Raw genomic sequence first — 6,462 nt, forward strand, 5'->3', positions numbered from 1 at the left:
ACACTAAAAAAATCGTCACCTCTGCAACAATCATTTGTCATATGGCAAAGCAAGGCCAAGACCAGGTTGCAGTATTTCACTTGACTTTAATATGTTCCATATTATCATACAATTTATTTTGCTTGTTTTATATTCCTATGTGCTTGTTTATGCTTCTGGGAATGTAGATAATTAGTTTTCCTTAAATTCCTTTCTTTGATATTCAATGATTCTGGTTATTTTTCCTTCCATTGATGACCTCCTGGAGATAGAGAGTTTGTACAAAATCGATGTGTTCCTAAAGGTGCATATTAAGTTGGAAGATTCCCTGTTGAAACCTATTAAGAATCAAGCAAGGAAGAGAGAAGAAGACCTAGATAAGAAGGTAAAATGACCTCAGCCACAATAATTTCCAAATATGGAAACCCTTTGCTCATTCAACAGATGCATGAAATATCTTTACAGGTGGGTATTTTTAACCCCTTACCACTATTCGAGAATCTCATTTTTCTGGGCTAAAGCTTTCGTTAGAGTTTTATACTGATGTGGACTCTGTTAGAGTTTTCCACTCCTCATTTTAGTCATGACTCCCTGATATATTATTCATGATTAGTAGATTTTTGGTGATCCATTTTAAGATGTTTCATCGTTCCCAAACAACTCTGTTTCTGTTTCCCTTTGAAATCTAGGTTTCTTCACAAATACTGCTTTACCTTGTGTTGCATTAGCTTGTTGCTGCCTTGTCGCCAGCAATACTCCCTGATACATTAGGTTGACAATCTCGATGGGAAGATACTCATACAGTCCTCCCCAGTACTTATCAAAGCAAATGAAGTAAGAGAGTGGCCACGTCACGTGCGAGCGTGGAGTCTGAGAGCCTAACCGAATGAGTACTACCGGGAGTGGAAGAGAATAAGTGGAAACAGCAGAGGCAGAAGGAGGCCTTCGATGATAGACGCCCGATAATAGACGTCCAATAGTTGCACAGAAATACTAAAGAGAAACCGGGACTATAGGTGACCCAAAATGTTATAGAGAAATATTTCGTCCGTCAGCAACTGGTACCAATATGATGAACTGAAGTTCCCGAACAAAAGAAATAACAAGAATCCGAGGCTTAGAGAAGTAAAGATGAGAGAACTAGCTCCAATGAAGAAGTAGAGATGAGAGATAGAGAGAGGAGTGAGAGACAGCCGGATTGGGCGCCTCGGTAATGCTCAAGCTGGAGGGTCCCCACTATTCGACGATACCAATTGTTCCGCGCCACATCCATCCTCCGATGCCCGTTTTATAGTAAACCCTACTAGCTTGTTAGGTTGGCGCCACTCGTGTGTTGTCCATCATGCGTGCGTCATTCCCGTCACGAGTTGTGTCCCTTGGTACACAGTCTCTCTTCATCCTATGATAGGTCCTCATAGGGACTCTATCATTCTCTGTTGCCCGTCACTAGCAGATGAGAATAAAGTGGGAACATCAGAGGCAGGAGGCGTTCGACCAGAAGTTGTTACAGGGAGATTCTCTCGAGGAGGAAGGGTTGATTCGACTCGGCTCATTGACTTCGCAAGGAGGAAGGTGATCCGGCCTCGCCTGCCGTTATTCCACTCTTCTAGTTTGATTCCTTCGTACTTGAGAGATCACTATTTCTTTTGTTTTTCTCTACGGATACGCATCATCTGGTGGTTATACTTCTTACAATGTGTTCTGGAGTTCGTCGAGCTGCGCAGGAGTTCGTCGAGTTGTCCTAACTATTGTGAATCATTTTATCGGAAGAGTTACTCCAAACATAGCAAGGTCATCTGCGGTAGATATCTCTGCGGGCTCTATCATATCTGGTACCAGAGCCTTCCATCCCCAGATCATGCCCGAACTCGAAGAACGACTCGAAGCATTATCAAACAAGGTCGACAGCAACCAGGCTAGAGTTATCAATGTATTAGAACATTTGATGCAAGTGGTATCGAACATCAACTCCAATCTAAAGAACAAGGCTCCGTGTATTTTCTCCAAATTAGATCCACTCCAACCACATCAAGCTGAAAGACATTGAGTTTGCCTGCCGGCTTAAACGAGGAGACTTACCAATCTTCAGCGGTAATCAACCTGATGCCTGGCTTAAGTAAATTAGAGATAAAAATAGGCAAAGAGATAGAGATAGAGATATAGATATAAATAGGGATAGAGATAGAGATAAAGATAGAGATAGAGATATAGATATAAATAGGGATAGAGATAGAGATAAAGATAGAGATAAAGATAGAGATAGAGATAGAGACAGATAGAAATATAGATGGAGATAGAAAAATCGATAGAGATAGAGATAGAGATAGAGATAAAGATGAAGATGAAGATAGAAATATATATAGATATAATGATAGAGATAGCGATAGCGATAGAGATAGAGATAGAGATATAGATAGAGATAGTGTGAGATATCGAGATAGAGATAGAGATAAAGACAGAGATAGAGATAAAGATAGAGACTGAAATTGACACAGAGATAGAGATAGAGATAAAGCTTGCAATAATGATTGAGATAGAGATCAAGATAGAGGTAGAGATAGAGATAGAGATACAGATAGGGAATGAGATAGAGATAAAGATAGAAATAGAGATAGCGATAGAGATAAAGATAGATATAGAGAAAGAGATAGAGGTAGAGATAGAGATACAGATGAAGTTTGAGACACAGATGAATAGAGAGATAGAGATACAGATAGGGAATGATATAGAGATAGAGATAGAGATAAAGATAGAAATAGAGATAGCGATCTCAAAATTGAGATCAATCAGGCAGATCTTGAAGTTCTAGCAATCTCAAAATTGAGAAGTGGGAAAGAACTGTAGGATCCTTATCAGAATTCTGCAGATAATTCAAAGAAGGAAAATGAGCAGGGTAGTGAAGAGAAGGAACCTTCTTATGAGAGGGAACCTCTACCTTCAACTCATGCTCATAATGTTCCTTACCCCTCTGTTTTAAATACAAAGAAACCTGTTTGTGATTATGAAACTAGGTTGTTAGAAAATTTTCAACAGACCACTATGACCGTGACTGTAGAAGATATGCTTAAATGTGCTCCCTCCTTGAAGAAGTATCTTAAGGATTCCTGCACTAGTAAGAAACCTAGAGAAGTAGTGAAGCTTTCAGAGAATGCCTCCAGCATTCTGAATGCAATTCCTATCAAGATGAGAGACCTAGGAGTACCGTTCATCACATGAGAAATCGGAGGAAAAACCTTTTCCAAAGTCCTATTAGATACCGGAGCCAACATAAGTATCATTCCTACAACTTTATATGAGGAATGTGGATTCGGAGAATTAGAGGAAATCCAAATGGACTTACTTCTAGCTGATGGCACTGTTAGGCAACCCGAGGGGCGATTGACAAATGTCATGATTACTGTAGAAAATTGTTAAATACCTGTGGATTTCATAGTAACTGATGTAAAATATCAGGGAGTATTAGTTTAGCCCCTATCATTTTAGGGAGGCCATTTTTAGTAACGGCAAGGACAATCATGGGTTGGGAAAAGGGGACTGTAGAATTTAAGATTGGGAATGAAAGAGTCCAAATTGATATATCAAAGATGATGAAGTGCCCCTTATTGAGCAATGAAGACTTAAAACTTTGTACCGAGGATGAAGGAAAGATTGAGGTGATGAAGGAGTATTTATGACGTGTAGAAGTTTTCAATTCAGAAGATGAAATTACAGACACACCTTCAGTCGAAGTTGATCTAGAGTTAAAACCCTTACCATCCTCGCTGAAATATGCATATTTAGATACCATGAAGACCTTACCTGTGATCATATCGTCATCACTTACCCAAGAACAAGAACATGATCTACTTAAGGTACTTAGAGATCATAAGAAGGCCTTGGGGTGGACGTTTGATGACGTACGAGGGATTCCCTTTTCGATTTGTGAACATAGAATATTCTTGGAGGAAGAATCTAGACCTTGTAGAGAGCATCAAAGGAGGCTTAACCCTTACATGAGAGAGGTCCTTGAGACGGAAATACTCAAATGGTTAAACGCTGGAATCATATATGCCATGTCTGATAGTAGATGGGTGAGCCCTGTTCACATGGTACCCAAGAAGTCCAGAGTGACTGTAGAAGTGAACAAAAAAGGAGAGGAAGTGCAGAAACGGTTAACCACAGGATGGAGAGTGTGCATCGAATATCCGTCAAGAAAAAGGAGAGGAAGTGCAGAAACGGTTAGCCACTAAGAAGGATCATTACCCACTACCCTTCATGGATCAAATTTTGGAAAAATTATCTGGGCAAAAATTCTTCTATTTTCTTGACGGATATTCAGGATACAACCAAGTGAACATTCATCCTGAAGATCAAGAGAAGACAACCTTCACCAGTCCTGTAGGGACATACGCCTTCAGGCCTATGCCTTTTGGGTTATGCAATGCCCCAGCAACATTCCAAAGATGCATGAATGCCTTATTCTCAGATTTAGTTGGAGAGTGCCTAGAAATCTTCATGGACGATTTTTCTGTTTTTGGGTCTACATATGAAAACTGCCTCCTAAATCTCACCAAAGAATTAGAGAGATGTATTGAATCCAACCTTGTACTAAGTTGGGAAAAATCTCATTTTATGGTGCAGGAGGGGGTGCTGCTAGGCCACATGGTAAGCAGGCGTGGGCTGGAAGTGAACAAGGCCAAGATCGAAATCATCCAGGGCCTTCCACCTCCAACCAACCTAAAAACCCTTAGAGGTTTTCTTGGCCACGCTGGTTTCTATAGACGATTTATTTTGGATTTTGCTAAGATCTTTAAACCACTTACTAATCTTTTATCGTCTAAGAATAATGAATTTGAGCTAACACCAGAGGCTAAGACTGCATTTTACACTTTGAAAGAAGCATTAGTGAATGCACCTATATTGCAAGGGCATGATTGGACCCTTCCTTTCGAATTAATGTGTGACTCTTCTGACTATGCTGTAGGAGCAGTCTTAGGCCAAAGGATAGATGAGAAACCAGTGGTCATTTATTATGCCAGCAGAACATTAATAGATGCACAACTACAGAAAAAGAACTGCTGGCAATCATATTTGTGCTAGAAAAATTTAGATCTTACCTTTTAGGTAGTAAAATTACTGTTTTCTCTGATCATGCAGTAATTAGGTATTTATTAGCAAAGAAGGAGGCTAAGCCTAGGTTGATTAGATGGGTTCTCTTACTTCAGGAATTTGATTTAGAAATCAAGGACAAGAAAGGATGTGAAAATGTGGTCGCTGATCACTTATCTAGAATTTATGGCACCCCACCTAAGCTAATAAACGATGAATTTCCTGATGAACATGTTCTAACAGCACAAGGAACACCGTGATGGAGGACCATCCAGGAGATGCCACGACGGGTGATAAGCTCGAAAATATGTGTTTATATGTCGTTATTTAGGGACTTTTTCGAACTTAATCACTACATTTATATATCCCTTAATACTTGAGTAAGGGATCGATCCTAGGGAGGCGACGGTGAATTCAGTTTTTCTCTACTTAGGGATTTTTTCTCTAATAAGTTTTAATAGCTATGATTTTCTAACCTGTTTTAATAGATTTTATCATTAGCTAGTGATAACACCCTAAATTCGGTCTTTATTTCATGTTATTAGCACAATTTTATGCATTTAAAGAGCTTAAAATGGGGTTGTTATCATATATTTACATGAAAATATTATTTTCAAGTGATTTCTGATTTTTCCCAAATTTTCTGTTAATTCTATGAAGTTTAAAGGATTTATTGGAGCTCGAAATAACTATTTTTGAATGAAAATGGCAAGTTAAATGTTTAATTTTGAGATTTATCAATATGGGGATGAATCAAAGTTAAAAGTTAAAAGATATATTTATAAGAGAAAAAAAAAGTATTAACATCATTTTTGAACTTTGAAGGGCCTTTTTGCAAAGTTTTGTTGCAAAAGACCCTCAAAACAGCTCTCGGTCATGACTGCAGGCATAAGATGTGATTTAAAAAGTTTCAGGGTTTTATTGCAAATTGTTTATTAATTGTTTTAATGTTTTAGAAAAAAAAGCGAAGGAGAGAGAATGCGGGAAGGACATATACACAAATATTTCAGGGCGGCGTCCACTCGTGATTTCGCGTTTTATAAAGGGTTTTGCCGAAAAAAAAGGCCAAAGAGTTTTTTGCGTGAGACGTGGCGCTATCGTTGCCGTCGGATGAGAATCCGACGGGGCTTGAAGATGGGTTGGCTCCGGCAGGTAAGTTCACCGCCCGCACGGCACGTACGATGCGCACGCACGGGCGGTGATGTGGCGCTTGTGGATTCGTCCGCGCAGCGAAGAAGCCGTGCGCCATGTGCATGCCATATTTATACGCATAATCTATTTTTACCTTCTTTTGTTGATTTTCATTTTTTGCCAGGGGGTATGTGGCGTAACGAGAAGACGCCCGCCTGGAGAAGTTGAAACGTCGCTACCAATGAAAAAGCGACACGTCAGCGA

The sequence above is a fragment of the Wolffia australiana genome, chromosome 2, assembly GCF_029677425.1.
Source record: "Wolffia australiana isolate 7733 chromosome 2, ASM2967742v1".
NCBI lineage: Eukaryota > Viridiplantae > Streptophyta > Magnoliopsida > Alismatales > Araceae > Wolffia > Wolffia australiana.